This window comes from Centroberyx affinis, unplaced genomic scaffold (genome assembly GCF_046629955.1).
Source record: "Centroberyx affinis isolate AG114_WGS23_722 - 3 ecotype Tasmania unplaced genomic scaffold, CSIRO-AGI_Caff_v1 ptg000720l_1, whole genome shotgun sequence".
Lineage (NCBI taxonomy): Eukaryota > Metazoa > Chordata > Actinopteri > Beryciformes > Berycidae > Centroberyx > Centroberyx affinis.
This window is the reverse complement of record NW_027279337.1, coordinates 113,811-136,572: the sequence shown is the minus strand read 5'-3', so window position 1 is coordinate 136,572 and position 22,762 is coordinate 113,811.

Sequence of the window (22,762 nt, the reverse complement as noted above, 5' to 3'; positions counted from 1 at the left end):
CTAGTTCCATAAGTTAACTACCATTGAAACAGAGTAGAAACTGTATAATGTAAAAGTCCAAAATTTGTTATTTTTTACAAAAAAAACCCAGTGTAAAACATGAGTCACAATATACTGTACAATCATCAAAGAGAATATACAGATATTTCTGATAGAGCCATTCTTTCTCCCACATTGAGATCATCACAGGTTTCCATCTTGCACAGAGTTAGCAGTGTGACTCTCTAGGAGCAGCCACCTTCAACATAGCCGGCTGCTGGCAGCTGCCTCTGGGCAGGGCCCCTCGGCCAATCAGCTCCCCTCAGCCTGAAGGCAGGCCTAGGTTTTTCACTCGCTCCAATACCTAGAGCTGCAAGCCAGCCTGTCAATCACACCTCCAGGCCCTACTGTGCTGCCTGACCCACTGGCACTCTTGCCATGGCAACACAAATCCCAGCAGACTTTGCTGTCAAGAACAGGAGTTCTCAGAAATATGAAAGACAAGAGTCTCTGATCCAGTGTACACGCATGGGGTTTGTACCCCGGACCAAGATGTCTTGGTGGTATGAATAATAGATTTCTGCAGTTTCTGTGAAATTCACATTGAATCTGATCCATACCCCCACCGCACCCCCCCACCCCAAAAAACAAACCTGTGCTCACCTTGAATTGAGGATTTTTTAATCAAAACGCCCCAAGAAAAAAATGTTCTGTGTTAAAACTAAACACATAATTTGGCTTGCAGCAGGGAGGCTGGGAGAAGTACTCTGAGGGAAGCACTCTGTGAGCGTTTCTCTAGAATTAAAGTGGCAAACAACACAGTTATTTGTTCAGGGTAATAGTTTCTCCAAGCACCCTCAAACAAAAGTCAGCATAAAAATCAGCAGTAGTGGAGGCAGACTTCCCCAAAGGTCCCCTTCAGTTGAAATATAAACGTAGAGGAGAAATTACTTTAAATCTTGACCAAACATTGCCTGTATTTATGCGGTTCTATTGATTGACCAATGGTGCTATGAAATATGGGTATTGATTAAATATGTCCCCTGAAGTTTTTTGTCTGATCCCGTGAGCATTTCTTCCCATACCTCTTCTTTTGGAAATTCATGCCCAAATACGGTGAAAAAGAAATAGATTTTATAAAACATGAATTTCCCCTTTATTTAACCTTTTAGACCCCAACGGAATTCGATAACATTGCCAGCTCACTGAGATTTTGCCCAAAGTTTTTTTATTTTCTCATAAATTTTAGTCCAATGTCAATATCTAAAAATATAGCGAAAAAAAATATTATTTTGAAAGACCACCATGTGAGAGACATAACTGGATAACTTAACACAGACATTTTTTTTTGCCCATCATGATAATAAAAGCCCTCTATCAGGAATTGCTTGTTTATAGTTTTCATTTGACCTATTTTCAATATAGAGTTACTATGTTACTATGTTACACTTGAGTGATAGCTGTATTGCTAGCCGTCGTTGAAATTAATTCAAGTTGATATTGGTACATTTTTAGTGCATTTAGAACCTGTGTAACTAGCTGCCATTATGCTAGCTAGTTACTAAAGGTTGTCTTTTTTGTTCAGTGTTTCAGTTGAAGAACTTATTTCAGCCTTACATAAGTAAGATAAAAGTCAGGATTTGCTGTAAAGCTCATATTTTACTGTTTCTTTGTTGTCACCAAGTTACATAACAGGATTGGTAGGTTTTCTGCAATGTCCAGGAACAGACATTTGACTCTGAGGTTTTATGTACTACATCAGTAATCATCCACCACATCAAAAATAGGTGTAGGTTACACAAAGAAATGGTAGATATGTGGTTTTGGGCTTATTGGAAATTAGAAGAATTGGCTGAAATGTTGCCAGAGCTAGCATAATTGTGTTGTATTGTAATGGCCCTTATGATGTCATAATTTAGGTACGAGTGTCATGGAATCTTAAGTTAGCTTTTGGATACTCACCCTCTTGCAAAAGCATTATGAAGGAGTAAGTGCTCAGGACATCCACTGAAAACTTTTTCCCCTCACATTTCACTTGCTAACCAACCGTTTTGTATTACCATTACAACATCTAACTCCCTCAATCTCCTCCATTCTCTTCTGCAGGTCATCCTGATCCTGACCAAGTACTACCACGCCGACTCCACCAAGGTGCTGGAGAGCTCCCTGTGGAGGTAGGGCCAACCGTTTACATGGAGTTTGTTCTTGTTGGATGTCTTTATATGTTATGTCTGGCCGCAGACCCGTGCGGGCCTTTCATCGGCGAGCGGCTTCCCTACCAACGGCGAGGTCAATGCGGGTCTCCTCTATCTCTCCGCTGTGCTTCTTCAAGGAGACAAGAGTGATACCGAGCGCTAGGACGGACAAAACATCAGCAGGCAGCCGCGGGGAAGGGGCGGACAGGAGAATGGCGCTGCGAGGCCAGAGTGGGCATCTGTTTGGGCAGATAGCATATCAGCGTGGCACAGGGCAGGACGGCGGGCACCGGCAGTGCCAGGGAAGGGGGTCAAGTCTGGCTGGCAGAGCTTCCTCTATTTAGCAGAGCTGCTGCGCGCCAAAAACACTTCACACTTCTGTCGCGTTCGAGGGCTGCAGCGGAAAAGCGAAGCATTCGTTCCCCGTCTAGTTTTTGCATCGACATCGCCATGGAATGTGAATCCAACAATTTCTCTTTATTCTACTTATGTAGCATGCATGAATATGATATTTGTGGGTAGCATCCGCCCTGCTGAAGTGTCCTTGAGCAAGACACTGAATCCCTATCAGCTCCGTGGGTGCTGCTCAGTAGCTGACTGCCTCTGACCTTCCTGTGGAGGGGGGGGGAAGAGAAACAAGAATTCCCCTACAGGGATGGATAAAGTATCCGATTTCATTAGAAAAAAATAGACACGGTTGTGCTTATAACACTGGCTAAAATTAGCCACCGAGAAGGCATTCACACACGCACGCATTGAGCAAAACGTGTCTGATGGCGGTACTTAATTCATGCCATTCACCTCACTGAGGGCTCCATGACTTCAAAGCTTCAGCCTCTCATTAGCTCTGACTGCCTGTCTCCCTGGAGGACAGATATGAATAATGTACATATTTTCCTCCTTCCCCTGTTGATGTTTTAATTGTTGCGGCGTATGAATAATGCTCCAGATTCACCACTGGACAGGGCCGCTTGAGAAAAAAAAAAGAAATAACGGCAAATGGTAGAATTTAATCTGATCTCAAAATTGGCATAGACAAAAGAGCGTGGCCGGCTGCCTCGTGGCATCACTGTCCGGAAAGCGGAAATTAGCATGAAATTAGCATGTTTCTGAGAAGACCCAAATGGCTGTCTCACCGCGTCTGTGTTGGTGTTATGTGTGTGTGTGTGTGGGGGGGGGGGGGGGCGCCTCGGTTCCCGTAACCGTCAGATTGGCATGGTATGTGGATAGCCACAATCCACACTGGCCTATAGGCTTTGAAGTCCCGGGGTTCTGGGATCAAACGAGGAAGATGGGGGAAGATGAATGGGCTCGCCGTCTTGCTCTGTCAGGTGGCGTAGATCAAGATGCCAGGTGCCACACAGGGGGAAAGTTAGCAGCGGAGAGAGAGGGGAAAGTTTTTCAGGCACAGCCGAGTCAGTGAACTGAGCTTGCTTTTTGATCGGCCGCTAGTCTTCGGAGGCTTTTCCTTGCGGGCAGCCGTGTCAATAAGCAATGCAGCGCAATCTGTGTCTTCAGGGTCGACCACTTCAGTGTCAATCAGTCAAGCAGCGTGGCGGGGATTCAGTCTAGGGTTAGACCGATGTATCAGTTTGCCTATATCGTCCCGAACTGAAAAATTAGATATGGGCGAGTCAGTGTCGGTTCTCTGTGATCAGGGAGGTACAGGAGAAATCATTCCAGTGTGATGTGAGAGGATTTTACTCAACCGTCTGTAAAACCACCCTGCCTTAAGGAGCTGCTAAAAAAAAATTCTGGGTTTCGATGGAGAGATTTAGTGTCCCATGATGCTCAAAGTGGTAATCACCTGTCAATCAAACAGTGTGTCCAGTACTGTTACGTCTTGTTCCTTGGAGTTTCTGTCGATGCAGTTTGAGTTTCTCTTTTCTTTGTCTGTTCAGCCATGGTGGCTATCACTGCTCATGCTAACTACCCAGTTCTTCTTCTTCAAACAGCTCAAAATAAACTAGTCAGGGTGGTGTTGAACCTTAGCCCCATGACTCACGTTGGCCCTTCTTGGTTGAAAATAGAGTAAGGCAGCTGAAATTGAGACTAACACATAAGATCCTGCAAGTTAATGGGCCAAGGTATTTTAAGAATAATTTTATGCTTGTTAGGGACTCTCATGGCTATTCAACCAGAGGCAGGGCCACAGATATTGTGCCATGTAGATTTAAGACCTGTTCTAGGCAAAATACCTTTTTGTACATGGCAGTGGTAGAGTGGAATAGGCTTCCAGTAGAGATAAAAACAAGTCAGTCTTGTCATAGATTTAAACGTGAATGTGGGGAGTGGTTATTTGACCAAAATGAAAGAATGACTTAGAAATGTATATGGGTGTAGGTGTGTAGGTACAAGTGTAAGTAGGAGTATATGTACGGTATGTATGTATGGTACAGGGTACCTTAGTCATCTATGACTTGTCTTGCTATCTTTGTCTGCCTTGAAAGAGGACCACAACGAAAATAAGTTTTCTTTTAACTTGTGTTATCCTCAACATTTTTTAAATGAATATGTATTTGTCGCAGTGTATGACATTGTATATATATTTGTTTTTGATATGTCAAATAAATCAAATCAAAATATTTAAAACAAACCAAAAATGCAAAAGGCATCACTACCGTTACCAGACACCTGGTGTTTAGAACAGTAAAGGTTGAATCACTACTGTGCTAGAACAGATAGATAGCAAACGGACATTTATTTATATGAAAATGTTGCTGATTATCACTGTAAAGATATTCGATTTTGGCACAAAATATCAGCAGCTTAGATCCAAAAGATATCGCTATCGGCTTTCAAAAACCCACATCGGTCGAACCCTTAGTCAGTCGGTACAAAAGTGACTGTGTTCCTCCAAAGTTTCAACAAGACTGAAATAGGAGAAAACTCTTGACTGCGCCATGCACTATCAAGTGTAAAGTTGGCAACTTCTACGAATCTAAAATGTAACCATGGTCATGTTTTTTTTTTTTTTTTTTTTTTTGCTGTGTCTGTGTTTCCCGCTGTGCTGCGGAGAGTTTTGTCTGTCCCCAGGCTTCGGCGTCAGCGCCGGGTCTTTTATTATTTCTGTCTGTGGCTCCAGGATCCTCCAGTCCTTCAGTCTGTTATGGCTTGTCCCAAGGTCCTGTGCTATAACACGCTTGATAAAAAGCTGCAAACATCCCCCTGCTTTCCTCATGAGAAAGGCCCTCTTTGTGAAGGGGGGGGGGGGGTTGAGTGGCAAGTCGTAGACCGAGGCGATGTCGGGCCTCTCAGGTAGCTTATGCCGAAAAAAAAACAGTATGAAATTGAAAATGATAGACATGTTATCCGGAGGAAGCTCGTCCACACTTGTCCATATGAGGCCAGAGAGCTGCCTGCTGGAGAAGGGTTATCCTGATTTCTACTGAGGCTTTATACACACTGTTCTCTCTCTCTCTGTCTGTCTGTCTGCCTTACCACCTTTCCTGGACACTCTTCTTTCTTCCTTTCTCTTTTCTTTCTTTCTTTCTTTCTTTCTTTCTTTCTTTCTTTCTCAATCTCTCTCCTAGCTTTTTCTGTCTTTCTGTTCTCTTTCTGCCTCTTTTTTTGTTCTCTTTCTTTCTTTCTTTCGTTCTTTATTTCTTTCTTTCTTTCTTTCGTTCATTCATTCTTTCTTTCTTTCTTTCTTTTCGAATCTCTCTCCTTCAAACTTTTTGTATTTCTGTTTTCTTTCTGCCTGTTCTTTGTTTGTTTGTTTCTTTCTTTCTTTCTTTCTTTTTTCTTTCTTTTCCGATCTCCCTTCTAACTTTTTCTGTCTTTCTGTTCTCTTTCTGCCTCTTTTTTGTTCTTTCTTTCTTTCTTTCTTTCTTTCTTTCTTTCTTTCTTTCTTTTCCAATCTCTCTCCTATCTTTTTCTGTCTTTCTGTTCTCTTTCTGCCTCTTTTTTGTTCTTTTCTTTCTCTTTCTTTCTTTCTTTCTTTCGTTCTTTCTCCTCTGTCTCCTGTCACAGTGGAAGGTAATAGGAGACTCAGTGTGTTGAGGCTCTGGTCAATAATTGATGCTATAGCTGCAGTGTTGTTGTTGTGTTTGGCTGCGGTGCATTAGACCAGTCAGAGGTCTGAACCCCTGAAGTGAGAGGAGATATGCCGGACACTTAACACTCCACTATCCTGCAGTGCGTGCGTGTGTGTGTGTGTGTGTGTGTGTGTTGTATCCACAGACATCTGTGCATGTGTGTGTGTGCTCCAACAAACCCCTATTGTGGAAGCACAGAACATTATTTGAGTGTTTGTGAGTTTCCCAAACTTACTTAATTTACCTTTAAGAGTGTTTTGCACTGCAAAAATTATCCAACAATTCATTTAGTATTGAGTCTTAAATGTGCTTAAAAACTTAATTTTCTTTAAAACAAGTAAAACAAAATTCCCATGATGAGGTAATTAAACTTGTTACCACTGCAGACTTTCTCTTTTCTTGATGAATCACCATTGTAAAAAAGTGGAATTATCTCACCAACATTAGAATATTTCAATTGTTTTAAGAAGATTTTAAGGCTGAATATGTGGCTAAATGGCTTGTTAAGATGACTAATTTTTGCAGTGTGGGACATATGCTACATATCACATTTTTAGACATTATTTTTAGGCTGATACTCTGAGATTCTCAACCTTACAGTGAGTTTAGAGGCTCAGTGTGTTGCTCAAGGACAGGTGTCAAACCTGCGATCGAACTCGTTATGGGAATGTCTCTCTATCGACTGCTGCCTACAATACAGATACAATTAAGATACTATATTAGGCCAAGGCTGCGTCTGTGCAGACGGTATCTCCACAGAGGGGGGAAAGGTGCGCGTGGAGTAGGCGAGGACTGGAGGGTTTGCTGCTGCATTACCAGACACTGAGGATGACTGCAGAGTCTGTTGCTCCAAGTCGAGCCATGAAACACTCAGTAAACCTTTTTGATCTGTGAACTGAGAGGAAAAGATGTGTACTTCTCTCTGTTGGCCTTGCATTTTCAGTGCAAGTATTTATTATGGCTGGATGGTATATTGGCCTTGGTCTTAAAAACCAGATATCAGTCAGTCAGTTTGATTGATTACATATTTATTGTGGAATTGCCGGTTGTCTGTGGGAAGACCTTAACCTGACCTGATTCTATTGAGACATTTTGATCAGATTACACACTAGTATGCATGAAAACATATGATAATCCAGGGTTTCAATGAAGAGTTTTAGTGCCCCATGATGGTCCAAATGCTGTTTCATAGGCTTTTCCACCCTGACAAGAATACAATTCTGAGGGAAACACGATTCCTTGTAATTTCTGGGAATTTTTTGGAACAATATTTTGGAATTGTTTGGCACTTATGGTCAGATTGAAGGGCATCCACATTTAACATTTCAGTTGGCTAAAGAGTATACCATGTAATCGCAATTTCCTGGGTTTGAATCGCTCATTGTATGTCACCCCCCTCTCTCTCTTCTATCCTTTCTGTTGATCTTCACTGTTAACGAAATGAAATACGAAATGAAGTAAAGTACCTAAAAAATACTATTCAAAAAATGTATGTACTGTAAAACTTCAATCAATAGCCCGGGCTTTTATTTGCTTCAAACACTGAACTCAACCGGCCTATATTTGGGACAGGCGTCTATATGGGACAGGCCTTTAATTCCTTTCGCACAAAACTCTTGCTCAGCAAAGATGGGAAATACTATCAAATTGTTTATTTAAACCAGTATGAATATTACTTGTATAAAAATTAAGCTATCGAATAACATATCAATTACGAATCATTCATTTGATTCGATTTGAAGGATGAAAGCCGAAAAAAGTTTATGGCAGCAAGAGGTTGTACTTTTCATTTGTGTTATTGATAAAAGGCCGAAATCTTCCCTAATGATTTAACTCTTGCTCAGCAAAGATGGGAAGTGAATGTTAGTATGAATATTACTTGTATAAAAATGAACGTTTGAATGCAAGTAAAAAAATAAATAAACTGCTTTGCAGCGTCAATGGCAACCGGCTTCTAATTGAGACCGGCCTTTATTTGTCAAAATGTGTAGCCACACCCGGCCAGTAGAAGGGACTCGGCGTTTAATTGAACTTTTACGGTAACCCCAAAATTTAATACCAACAATATTGAATATTGCCACAAAATAGGGCTGGGCGATATGGACAAAATCAAATATCACAATATTTTTGACCAAATACCTCAATATCGATATTGCGACAATATTGTAGGGATGACTATTGGTGCTTTCACAAAATATTTACACAATGAGATTTTTGATAAATAATCAGCAGTAATGTGGATATAAAGGCAAATAATAGAACAGTATGTTCAGAATATGACATCACTTTACTGTAATGCAGCCTTTAAAACCAGGAAAAGACAACACTTATGCCATATCACTATATTACGATATCCAAAATCTAAGACGATATCTAGTCTCATATCACGATATCGATATAATACCGATATATTGCCCAGCCCTACCACAAAATATTGTTTTTTGGCAGCTTCAGCTTAAAAAATATGGTATCGGCCTTCAAAACCCATATCGGTCAAACCCAAGTATTTCTATCCTTTGTGTAAAGCTTTAGGCAAAAGACCGTGCACGCCTTTAAAAGTCATTCAACTCGGGGCCGCCCAAATGTGATCCATTTACTACCACATTGTACACACACTTACAAAAACAGGGCGTTGGTGTGAGAGAGTGTGTGTGTGTGTGTGTGTGTGTGTGTGTGTGAGATGGGGGGGAGGGGGGGGGGTATTTATAATTCATGCGTTCTTCACACGTCTTTTTGAAGAGGCGAGGGGGGCTGGTAGCCTTCTCACCACGGGGGGGGGGGGGGGGGGGCTTCACTGCTCCATAATGGATGAGGAGATCCTCTGACAGGCCAAGGCTTATATTAACACACACACACACACACACACACACACACACCGCCTCCTCCACGAGCACACCCATTGAAGCCGAGCCTGTCACATGCTATTAAATATGTCAAAATGGCATGTTAACTGACAGTAAAATTACGGTTTACATTACTGATGCCATTGGACCACCATAAGTGATATTCTGAGTGTGAATGTATTATTAGTCAGTGGGGAAATGCTTGAGCTCAGATGAAGGGCAGAACTCTGAAGATAACACTGATCAAGGTTACAGTTCTTTTTTTTCTTTTCTTTTTTTTTTTTTTTTTTTTTTTTAGCTTTGATACAACTTTTAGGGGAAAACTTGAAGGGAAATTAAGTTCAACCAGAGTTCAGAGTAAAAGTCTTGGTGTGTGTGTGTGTGTGTGTGTGTGTGTGTGTGTGTGCAATTTTGAGTGTTTGTATATGTGTGTGTCAGGGCGTCTATTTGTGTGTATTTTAGTGTACTTTGTGTGTGTGTGTGTTTATGTGTATGTGAGTGTGTATAGGTGTGTATTACTTTGCACTTGTAAATTTGTGTGTTTATAAGTGTGTATCTGTGCATGCATTTGTGTGTGTGTGTGTTTTTATGTGTGTGTATTGGTGTGTGTACTACTTTGCACTTGTAGATTTGTGTGTGTGTGTGTCAGCTGGCAGCGGGCGGACGGCCTGGGCGTCCGGGGAGAAGCGGCCGGACGTAGTGTGTATTTGTGTCTGCATTTTGTATTTGGCATTTGTGTGTTTCTGTGTGTGTGTGTGTGTGTGTGAATGTGTGCATTTGTGTGTATTTTTTGCGTACTTTTGTATTGTGCATATTTGTGTGTCATTTTTTGTGCATTTGTGCATGCATCAGCGCATATATTTGTCTGTTTTTTTATGTGTGTGTTTGCAAGACTTCAAGTGAAAGAAAGAGAGAGAGAGAGAAAAAAAGGCGGAGAGGGGAGGAGAGAGAGAATCAAAAGACCCTCCGGGGCTTCTTTAAGTCGAACAGCAGGGGGCATCACACTTCAGACGGACACATCGGTCTTCCACCCCTCCGACATCCACACCTCCTCCTCCTCCTCCTCCTCTCTTTCCATCACGGTCTCCGTCTTCTCCCTCTCCTCCCATTCTTCCCATTGTCTGGGATCCATGTTTCCTCGCATCCGTCACATCCCTGCACTTCAAAGCTACACTCAAGTAGCACAAACACAATATTTTGTAAGATGATAGGCGATGAGAGAGGAAGATAAGACCGAGCTTTAATGATTCCTGGGGGGGAAATTGGGTCACGGCAGCAGCAAAACAGTAATAGGATACAGCAAAGGAAAATAGAATACAAATAACAAAAGAGGAAATGGGGTTAATGCAGACTAACCGTGAGATTATGTTGTTTTACAGCATGCTATGTTCAAAAATCGGTCTACATGTTAAAGGAACAGTTCACCCAAAAATGAAAAGTCTGTCATCATCTCCTCCCCCTCATGCCAGTTGAAACACAGGTGAAGTTTGTCCATATAACACACAGGGAGGTTGCAGCACAACTCCATAGCAGCCTTCTCCAAAACAACTGAAGTCAGTGGGGACCAGTTCTTCAGAGTTCCAAAAAGACCTACAGTATATTTACACCATCATTTAGTGCAAATCTTAACTACAGCTGATTGATTTGCAACAAATAATGGTGTATAGGTCTTTCTATTCACAGTGTGATTGTTTGGCTGTTTTTGTTTTGGAACTCTAAAGAACTGGTCCCCATTGACTTCAGTTGTTTTGGAGAAGGCTGCTACCAAGTTCTGCTGGCAGCCTCCCTGTGTGTTATATGGACTAACAAATTGCACCTGTGTTTCATTTGGCATGAGGGTGAGGAGATGATGACATAATTTTCATTTTTGGGTGAACTATTCCTTCAAAGGTGCTACCTGTAGCATTTTGATATCAACAGATCATTACCACATTCATTTCAAAAGATTAGTATTGCATACCCAAATAAAGCCTGACATCTAATGGTAAAAAGCATGCTACTCAAATGCCCATCTGCTATTGGCTGATCTTTGGTGCCAGGTGATGTGACCTGGCACCAAAGATCAGATCAAAGGGTTTAGTAACTCTTTAAGTAACTGGGTTTAGTAACTCTTTAAGTTCTTTCATAGGATTCCTGAAAGTGATTTATGCAATAGATTGCTCCAATATTCCCAAACATGAGGCCGATTTTGTGAATAGAGAATCTAATCAGTATCAGAATAGTATCTCTGCCGTGCCTTAATGACAAACACTGATAAGCCTATTTACTTAGGCATTCACACTATCTGCAATTTTCCTCCAGCAATCCTCTCTAGCCTTGGCAGCAGCAACACTGTTATTTTTTGCAATGCTTTTGTACTGCTCATATTTATTCATTATAACAGTTTGTTCTTCTTGAGAGAAGAACATAAATGTTAGTAATCCCAAATTTCTTTCCCACACATCTCCACTTTAAGTCTGCTAAAAATATTGAAATAGTCGGCAGCATATTTTTATATTACCCCGCAATTATTTATAGTCTACTGCTTCCATTGTCTTATTATTTTCTACAATTATGTATCGCTCATTTTTATATTCTAGTTGTGTGCTTATGTTGTATTTCCTTTTCCCTGCTGAATCCTATTACTTTTGCCGCTTCAGTGATAGTTTCATCTCATCTCATATTAAATATGCTGCTGTCCATGTAGCATGTGATTTGTTACAAACCCCGCCTCCTTCATGTGAACACGCTCATAGTTGAATTTAAAGTAGTATGGAAGTATATGAATTAGGTATATGAACAGGTGTGTAAATTTTGCAAAATAAGCAGCAGCACAAAATGAGACAAAGAAAGTAGAGAACAGAGAACAGGAGTGAGAGAAAGAACGAGAGAGAAAATGAATAGTAACAGTAATAGTAGTAGTTATAATTTAGTTGGATATTGTGGAGAAGGCTTATTGGCTGCAGAGCAGGGCCACTGCTATAGCTCACTTCCATCTGTGATGACTCCTTGATCAATTAATTCATTACACACACACACACACACAGACACACACAGTCACCCGGCATTACAAACGTGTTGATGATTAGCCCTCCCTGGGGTCCAGATCATATTTCCCAAAACTAAACCAGGAGAGAGAGAAAGAGAGCCGTAAAGAGGAAACAGACGGTTTAGGACTTAATCAAGACAGCGTGTTCCCTTTCCCCCGCCTTTCCCTTTTCTACTCTCACTTCCACTCTTTTATTGCTCCCTCGTTTTGCTCCCTTCACGCCTCTCCCCTCATAGATATGGATATCCCAATCTACCCCCCCCCCCCCCCCCCCTCTCTCTCTCTCAGTCCAGATGGTCTGGGTGCTGTAAATAGTTAATCGAGGCGAGAGCATCGTCTTCCCTGCATCCCATCTCGTTTTCCTATACCTCTCCCCCCTTCTCGTCACGTCGCTCTTCCATGCATATTTCACGGCCTGGGGAGAGAGACATCGAGAGAGAGAGAGAGAGAGAGAGAGAGATACAGAGAGAGAGAGAACTCTGCTTGTTACCTAGGCAGGCAGGCAGGCAGGCAGGCAATGAGTCTGCAATCTTAACAAAAACAGTTCTATATAGTACTAGAAAATGGTTCTTCAGGCTTGTATCATTGCAGAACTCTTTTTGCGTTTCTTTCAGAAAGGTTCTCCATTGCACCATGCTCAAATGGTTCTTCATGGGACCTTTAAGACGCTGTAAAGAACCCTTAAAGAATGCCCAAATCTCTCCAAATCAGCAGTATTAGCGGAACTTTGTCCTTTGAGTCATCACGGTTCCATATAGAAACCTCTACCCGACCAAAACAACCCTTGAGGAAGCCAACTTTTTCCAGTAGGACCGGCTGAGGTCGACTGGAAAAAAAAGGTAGAGGCGGAATGAAGAAATCGATGGCCCGCTTCAGCGCTGGATAATTCAGGGCGTCGGGGCAGCGCGTACGCTCAGCCGTATCTCCGTCTCCCCAGACGAACCTGCAGTCGCTAATGATGAGAGGAGTAGCGGGGGAAGAGGAGGCGCGGCCAGCTGTACACCTGTTGCAGATGAAGAGCTGGTTTTCATCTATGTGTCAGCTTGTTCAGCTTGTTTATCCGATTCGGGGGTTGATCTCTATTTCATATTCTCGTTGCATCATGTCCGTATACCAAAAGGCAAACTGAGGTGCCTTCTCGGAATCAAAGCACCGGATGTTCTTCCTATCTGCTTTTGTTTTGCCTGATATCAGACAGAATTGCCAACTTGTTACACTCCATTTCCATCTTCAGTCTGACATTGCCTCCACTCTAACCGATTTCCGTGGGAGAGGGGGATTCGATTGTCCCTAACCAATCACTAGAGACCGACGTGTCCGCCTGAATCTAACGGCATTTTAAGTTGACACTGATGCGACAAAAACATCTCCCCTTTGAATAAATGCCTTCAAAGCAGAGTGCTGTTCGGATTTCAAAGTAATTAGTACTTTTAATCGATTTAGAACAGCCTGGATAGCAGCGTCTATCTTGTCTATAGCGGTCACCATTGTTGTTATTACTCCTCCTTGGTTCCGGCGCACAGCTTGACAACAGCTTGACAACTGCGTTAGTCCCGCCCGTGGCACTGATTGGCTAATCGTTAGTCCCCCCCGGCGCTCATTGGACCGATCGTTTTTCAACCGAGAAACTGCTATTTCATGTCACGATGCCAGACCAGATTCAGTCAACTGGCGGAGTGGACGGATTCAAAGGTCTGGACCCTTAATCCAGTTCCGCGCTCAAGCAACATCCTACGTCATATTCATACAGTCTGACACATTCACACGGGGAGCTGCCCAGTACAACCACAGTCTTCTACTGGTGGCTACTGAGCAGCTCCACTGGAGCAAGTTGGGGCTTCAGTGCCTTGCTCATGGGCACCTTGGCAGAAGTTGTTGTCATGCTCCTTCTATGTGAAAGGAGACTTGTTACTCAATCACATTCCCAACCCTAATTTTCCCAGCCAGTCAAAGGATTCAAACCAGTGACTATCCAGCAGCAAGCCTTCTTCTCTAACCTCAAGTTTATTACTGCTTCATTTGTGAGCTAAGGCCAGGACCGCATTTAACGATACATATGTGTTGCTGCTGAGTCCCATGCAAGGATGTCGTGACTCAAACATATTGAGATGAAATCGGTTAGACGCGGTTATTGGTTGTAGTATTACAACAGAAAACTTTCACTGCAGCTCTGATTCACTGACAGCATGTTTCAATCATGACAAGTTCACAGAGAGCTATTAAAAAAACAGAATTGTTTTAGCTTACGCGTGCATTATGAAGGCATAAGTAGAATAAATCCAATGCATGTGGCACCATCATCGCAACACAATGCCTCTGCAACAGAATGATGCAGCAGTAACTGAAATGAATGGATTTTGGATTAACAGTCCTACCAATCCCAATAATTTGCTGACCCCACGAGGAAATACAGCCACTGACTGTCGTATCTTAGCAACTGAACTAAGAAGTGTGTGACCGCTTTGAGCGCTGATATGATGTTTGGACGTAAGAAGAGAAGTAGAAGGAAAGTAGAGCAAATTAGCGCTGCGCCCACTCTTAGCTGCAGGGGCTCTGGAAAGTCACATGCCATGGTGACGATGGTGAAGATGATGAAGGTGGCGATGGTAAGTGTCTAATCGGAGGCGTTAATGAGAGCAAGGGTGCCGCTGAAGAGAGGTACAGGTAAGACAGGAGAGAAAGCTGGAGAGAGGTTAAAGAGAAAGGGATTAGGAGGGAAGTGCAGTCGAGAATAGAGAATGTAGGAGAGGAGAGAGATTGAGGATAGGGAATGAAAGAAAGAGAAATAGCAATAGCACTAACAGTCGTAACAATCTTTTCCTTTGGCGTGTCGTAATGTCCTGGTGTTTTCTTAACAAGTCATTAATCTTAACAAGTCATTAAGTCAGGTATTAAATCTTATTTTTTCTTTAACACAAGTGAAAATAATAAAGAAAATTTTGCTTTTTTCCAATGCAGTTTCACATGTTTGGAGAATTTTCTTGAAACAAGTGACAGTGTGTTGAAGTTGTGCAAACCACTCCACTGGTATCAAGATTACATCACTTCATTCAAGAACATTCTTGAAACCGGTTCATTTGCAATGGAAACAAGTACAATTATCTCACCTTAACTGGCAGATTTTATCACTTTTTACAATTTGAAGACTGATCACCAGACAAAATGACTTTGACAATGCATCTGAAATGAATTAGATGCTACTCCTCCAGTGCTCACACTGCACTCTACCCACTAACTAATACAGACACAGCCAGTCACCCACTGGTATGCGGTATAGCCACCAAAATAGCAAGCAAAATAGGATCATACAAAATCATTTTACAGTTTGTGGGCCAACGACAATAACAATAAGGATGTGGGAAGTTTGCACATTATCCGATAACATAGTGTTCCTCCAATGGATTCCAATGTTAATCTGTTAGGGGAAACGGATTAGAGATGGAGGAAGATGGAGAGGTGGAGGAAACCCAACTTACTATCTGATTGGACCTGAAATGAACTGGAAAATTAGACAACTGTGCAAGCATGTGGTCATGTTGTATAGAACATATGACATGCAGTGTGTGTGTGTGCGTGTGCGTGTGTGTGTGTGTGTACCTCTACAGTGCTGTTAATGTACTATAGGTGTATATGCATATATTTAGACATGTTTCTGGCAAGTGCGGGCATGTATGTATATGTGTTTGTGTTTTGTGTGTGTGTGCATGTGTGCGTGTGTGTGTGTGTGCATATGTGCGTGTGTGTGTGTGTGTGTGCATGTGTGTGCATGTGTGCGTGTGCGTGCATGCGTGCGTGAGCACAGATCATTTTCACACCGGGCCCATGTGCCTGGCCATCTGGAAGACGTTTCCCATTTCCTCAAACATTCTTCCTGCAACGAGGAACACAGATCCAAAACTACACACAGCTGGGTTTGGAGAGAGAGAGGGAGAGGTAGAGCACGATAGAGAGGGAGAGAGAGAGAGAGAAAAAGAGAGAGAGAGCGAGCAAGCTATCCTTCAGGATTTGCTTCCGACTAAATTGTGAAAGTACCCACAGGAAACAATGCTTGGCAGAGATTTGATAGCTGGAGACTCTCCCTCTATCTCGCTCTCCCTCTCTCTCTCCTTCATGCACACACATACACACACACACACACACACACACACACACTCTCTCTCTCTCCCTCCGCTCCCTCCCCCTCCCTCTTACCTTCATCCCAATTTCACAGCCCTCGTAAAAAAAAAAAACGACTTTCCGAAAGGACACTGCAACTTGTGGACCACACACTGCAGAGCGCTGCGCAGTGCGGACACAACAGGAATGATTGCACAGCTTATGGGATTTGTAGTTTTGTTGCGGGGGCTCACGGCTCCTCCAGATAAATCTAGTGAGATGGATGGATGGGTTTGTATTGGCGTGCCGTCGACTTACAAGTGCAATTCGTTCACTGCGAGCCATCAACCCACAGCAATCAATATGAAGCGGTTGCTGTTGAGCAAGAATTTAGAGAAGTGAGGGAATAATACTGTGTTGACTGGAAAGACCAGTTGGATTTAGGGAACACACACTTGACGACCAGTTGGATTTAGGGAACACACACTTGACGACCAGTTGGATTTAGGGAACACACACTTGACGACCAGTTGGATTTAGGGAACACACACTCGATGACCAGTTGGATTTAGGGAACACACACACTCGATGACCAGTTGGATTTAGGGAACACACACTTGTCGATCAGTTGGATTTATGGAACACACACTTGATGACCAGTTGGATTTAGGGAACACACACTTGACAAAGAGTTGGATTTAGGGAACACACACTTGTCGATCAGTTGGATTTATGGAACACACACTTGACAAAAAGTTGGATTTAGGGAACACACACTTGATGACCACTTGGATTTGGCAATTGTTGCGGTACTACAAAACACAACAAAGACCAACATGGAGGTGGAGCATTTTTCTTTCCACGCTTAATGCATTTTTTCTTCTCTGGAGCTCAACTCTCATTGGCTAATTGCCAGTCTTCATTCGGATTTGACTGGTTGACCAGCTCACACTACAGGAGGTCGTCAAGACTTTCGTTTTGAGTCGTAAAAATCAAACATGCTTGAAATAATGGGACACCGACTGGACGGGAGGCAAGAGATTAAAGTCCTGAACCCTCACACATTGCAAGATCATCTGAAAATCAGTCATGATGCCAAATTGTAGCTATAATCGGCCTAAAAGTCGTGTAGTGTCTCCCCCGGCATAAGGAGACTTGTGTTGTGGTCAGAGTTGCTGGAGGGCTTTGAAGAATGAGAGATGTTTTTAATCTGAACAGTGTTACCATGAAGCACGCACATTTACACACTTACTTAAACACACTCACACTGACACACACACACACACACACACAACCAGAATAACAAACCAAACCACTGTCTATGCATTCACCAGCCAAAACACATAGCCTACAGAGTTGTCGCATAGAGAAGACCGAAATGGAGGATGTGGCAAAAGATAAAAAAGAAAAGGGAATGGAAAAAAAATAAAATAAAAATGGAGTAGCGGAGGGCGGACAGAGAAGAGACAGGCCAAATAACAGACTAATGAAAAGAATAGAGTGAAAAATGAGAGAAAGGACTGATGAGACTGCAAACGAGAAGAATAATGGGCTTTCATTAGCGCGCATTAATTGATGTTTTAACCTCTTGCCAGCCATTTTAATGCCATTCTGTGGCACTGCAGAGACAGACGGGGAGGGAAGAAGAGAGAGATAGAGAGAGAGAGAGAGAGAGAGAGAGATGGAGGATGGAGGTAAGAGGGGGGAAACTGGGTTGAAATGTTAATTGCACTTTAATAGAACAACATGTCATATTCTCGCCGACAAGAAGGGAAGAAAAGTGCATCGTCAGCATAGCGCAGTTGCGTCCGATTGTACGTGCGGTTCATTCAGTGTGCAGCGTGCTTTGTTTTCTACCTTTTTGTCTTCTTTCGGACTATTCTGTCTCTCCGATGTTTTGTCCCGCCCACTTAAATGAAATTGTTTCCCTCGACTAAATAGGAAATGTGGGGATTGCGGCTAAAGAAAAGCACATGGCGTGGAGAGTTTGTATCAAAGTGAAGCCAAACTTTCCTGGCTTCATCAGCGAGTAAAGCCTGTTTGCACAATCAACCGCTGTGTAGGGAGAAGTTAGTTTGGGACTGCGCACGCACACATACACACACACACACACACACACACACACACATAAACACACACACACACACACACACACACACACACAAATTAGGCCAGAGCCAGTGCTTTCTCCTCTGTGTTTGGATGTAGGAACAAGAGGAAAATGGGACTAATCCTCTGGTTGGTACCTGCCGCACGTTCGCTCTTTCCCTCACACTGTGTTAGTAAGTAGTGAAGGTGTGTGTGTGTGTGTGGGAGGGGGGTGGGGGGGGTTGTTTGCAGTCAACATGTGTTCTCAGAAGGGAAGGTGTTGGTGATGCATACCTACTTATATCAACTATTCTGGATAGAAAACACGAACACACACACACACACACACACACACACACATATAGCTGACCAGCACCACTTTCGTCATTTTCCCTCGCCAAACAGTAGACTGCTTCAACGATCAAAGGAAAGGTGTGTGTATATATGTGTGTGTGTGTGTGTGTGAGATAGTGACTGGCAGTTTGTTTGATTCTAATAAAATCAGCTGTTTGAACAGGCTTTGATCGTATACCTGACGCTCAAGCTGGACTGCTATAGCCGGCCAACCGGACCTCATGTCCTCAACAGTGACATCACTAAGCAGCTATCACTGCTGGTGACGCTGCCTTCAAGTGCTGCGGGAAATATCGAACTATACTTGAGCGTACAAGAGCGATGATTCAGCAAAGTGGGAAATACGACCTGACTGATACAGGGTCCACTTTGTTATTTTTCTGACCAAAAGCAAGTGAATCCACTACGTGTTTATTTGTATTTAGGACTTTGGAAGTCGGAGCTCAGAAGTAGGAGCTTCTGAGGAGCACTTGAAGGCAGCATACGCAGCCAACATTTTTGGTAGGGGCTTTTGATAGAGAGAGAGAGTTTGGAAGTGAACTGAGGGTGTCACACACACACACACACACACACACACACACACGCACACACGCAAATCAATACACACACATACATCACCGAGAGAGAGAGAGAGAGAGAGAGAGAGAGAGAGAGAGAGAGAGAGAGAGAGAGAGAGAGATAGAAAGTGAGGATAGGAAGTGAGGTGGGGGTGCCACTTTTGCATCAACTACACACACACATACACACACGAACACACACACACACACACACACACACACACCATCCTACCCAGCCTGCCAACTCTTGTTTCTGAATAGACTTGGCAATCTCCATCGCTCCATCATCAGTAACACTTTAGTGGTCACAGAGAGCTCTTCATAAAATCTTATTGCCGCTTTATTTATGAGCTCGCCGCTCTTTTTTTACACACATCAGAACAATGAGCCTTTCAATAACACGCCACGGATAATTACCATAAAACAATGGCCATTATCGCGTTAACGACATCGTTAAGCTACGCGCACTGGGACCCTCATATGAGATTATGAGGGGGAAGTCGGGGGGCCTGACGGAGCCACGGAGGAGTTTTCTGTTTCGTTTATGAGTTTGGGGTTTTTATTTGCTGTTTGCGAAGAAAAAAAGAGAAGAGCTATCACTTTTGCTGACACTTTCGACAACATTAATGGGGTGAAATGGGGTGAAGGGAAGATGGAGGATGGAGGCTAGAGGGATTTCTGAAGAGATGGCGGGATTTCTGGCAAAATGGGAGGATTTCTGAGAAGGATGCGAGAGTTAAGAAGAAAATTTACGGGGGGGGGGGGGGTAAAGATGGAGGGAGTTGTTGGAGATTGATAGAGCCGATGGGAAATAGACTGCGGAATGAACCCAAAAATATAGAAGGGCGCTTGAGGACGATCCAGAGTGGAGCCGCTAATAGGCTTTGACGTGGCTTTCGGGTGTTTTCCTCACATAGTTGGATTAGCATTTCGAACCTTGGCCCGGCTTCCCCCCCCCTTCGTTGGGTTTGTTTAGGTTTTGCTTGACGTGAGAACATGATCCGAGTTCAATCCCACCCAACTGCAGGAAGCAATGTGCATCGTGGGTTAAACAAGCTGGGAATTACGTGTTCAGGAGGGGTTTTACCCCGGAAGAAAGTCCTCTCCTGCACCAGATTTCCGACCAATGAAGGAAATAACTGCTCCCGCATATTATGGTCCGCTTGTAATTTTGTGGAACCTAACCAAACCAAGCAATGAGGCATCTCTTCCCCTGATTCTGACCAAAGCAAACGGACTATAGGTTTGAAAACCCCCAGAATTTGGACTATGCAGGTTCTTTAGCAGAAGCCAGGTCAGTCCCCTGAGTCCTTGGAACAGTAACTGCTATTTCTGTTCCAGCTGACAGTTAACATGCCGGGCATCTCACCGTGACAATGCTCTGGGAGGAGAGCATCATTACATAATTCCAGCCAGGAGTTCTCGGTGCCAGAGAGGTGGCATTTGGCAAGTGGCACTGGCGAAACCCGACAGAACTCTCGTCTATCGATGGTTCTGATCCAGAGAGCTTTTGGGACGGGAGACAGCAGAGGGGAGGAGGGCCAGGGAAGGAGATTTGATCCATGAACCGGTTTGGAGAGGGGAGGACGGCCAATGTGTCCCGTACGGAAAGAGAGCCAAGCGCTGATGGAGGATGGATCCAGGGGTCGAGGGCGGAGGAGGGGCCATGAGCCGAGGCTGAGGGCCCCTCGTCCAGTATCACATGGAGCTACTGGCCCTTCTCCTCAGCCTGAGCTCCCCAGCTGGCTGCATTACTAGCGGATAGGAGGCCAACTGCACATCTGCCAATGGAGGGAGTGAAATAAAGAGCGATCAGGGGAGAGAGGAATGCTGGGTGGTACTAGGAGTAGAATCGGGCCCATATGGAGTTTTTGAAGGCTGATATGATTCTGAAATGTTTGGATTTAAGCTAATAGCTAATAGCCAATATTTTATTTTGATATCTTTAAATTTGACATGTGTTTACAGCGTTTCCTCCAGAATTTGAGAACTTGTCTGGGTGCAAAAGTCTCTGAAACAGCATTTAGACCATCATGGGGCACTAAAACTCTCCATTGAAACCCTGGATAATAAGACATTTTCATGCATATTTGAGTGGAATGTGATCAAAATGTGGCATTAGAATTTTACAGTAAATATGTAATCAATATCCATCATATCAGAGGTGGACCACACTGACTGGACCTTATCCAATTTTATATATCGTTCCAATACATTGGCGAACCAATATATCTGTCACCAACTAGGAACCAGAGGTTCACATTTGGGATTTTTGGGGGGAAGAGGTAGATATGGATTGGACGCTGAATAATAGAGTGAGAGGCAGACGAGCCACTGTCTTTGGCAACGAGAGAGAAGGAATTATTGAGTGAGAAAGTGGGGGGGGGAAAGCTGACCGAGGTGTGAGTGTGAAGGAGAGACTGTGTGAGAGTAGAACAGCGCTGGCCTGGTGCATGAGGGCCTTTGATAGAGGCAGAGGGGGGTCAGCATGGCCAAAGACACCCCCCCGCCCCCTAACCACACACCCCCCTCAGCCCCTGAGGCTGCACTTGCCACTCTCCTTGACACACACACACACACACACACCACCGCACAGTTGGATTTCACTACTGCCGGAGGTGAGAGAGTGAAAGGAATAACATCCACCCAGCCAAGCTCAGTCACCACTGGCTATCTCAATAAAACATGAAACACGCATATGGCCCTCATTCAAGATGGCCGCCTGGACCTTCCAGCTTGCCAGCAACTGCCTTCCCACCACCACCAACCCCCCCCCCCCACACACACACACACACACACACACACACACGCACACTGGTGGCTGTGAGGTCTGGGCAGAAAGCCTAGAGAGGTGGCTGACTGGGCCAGGGGGCTGAAGCAAGCCAAACACTGACTACACACAGACTCCGTTTCCCAGGAGGCCTTGCGGCCGCCCATAATCACCACCTATCCCCCTACCCCCCGGTTGTGGAGGAAGCTCCCGGCTGTCACCGTCACCATGGCGACAGTCCGCAACGGCGACAACAACACTGACACCGACAGCGGCGCCGTTCGGGCCGTCCCGCGTGTAATACGTTCATTTAAACGCCATCAGCTGTGTAAATACGGAGCAGGGAAATAAGAATTGAATCTGACAGGAGATTTAATTATATTTGACTGGTGGGCCATCGTCTTTTTTTTTTTTTTTTTTCTTTGCCCAGACAGTCTAAGCGACTTATGATTTTCCCCGCTTATGTTCATTTCACTTCAGCCCGACGTTTTCCCCCGGCCAAATTAAACCGCGGAACTCGGACTTGGAAAGCCCACCAGGGAGGGAGAAACAAGAAAGCGCTGTACCTTATATGAAATGACTAAGATGACTTAACAAGATTTTCAGAAGGGGGTTGGATGGGGGGCTTTGGCCTTGTTTAATCTAGCCGGAGCTTCTTAGCGGCTTTTCTCGTTGGCGGGGAAGAGGTAAGGAAGACTTTTTTTTTAATGGCGTTTTAATTAAAGCTGCATTTGGCTTGGCTTACGGTGAGATCCTCTCTCTTCGTCTTCCCTCCTTGCCTTCCCCCTTTTTTCCTGGTGCAAAGAATGTCCATCT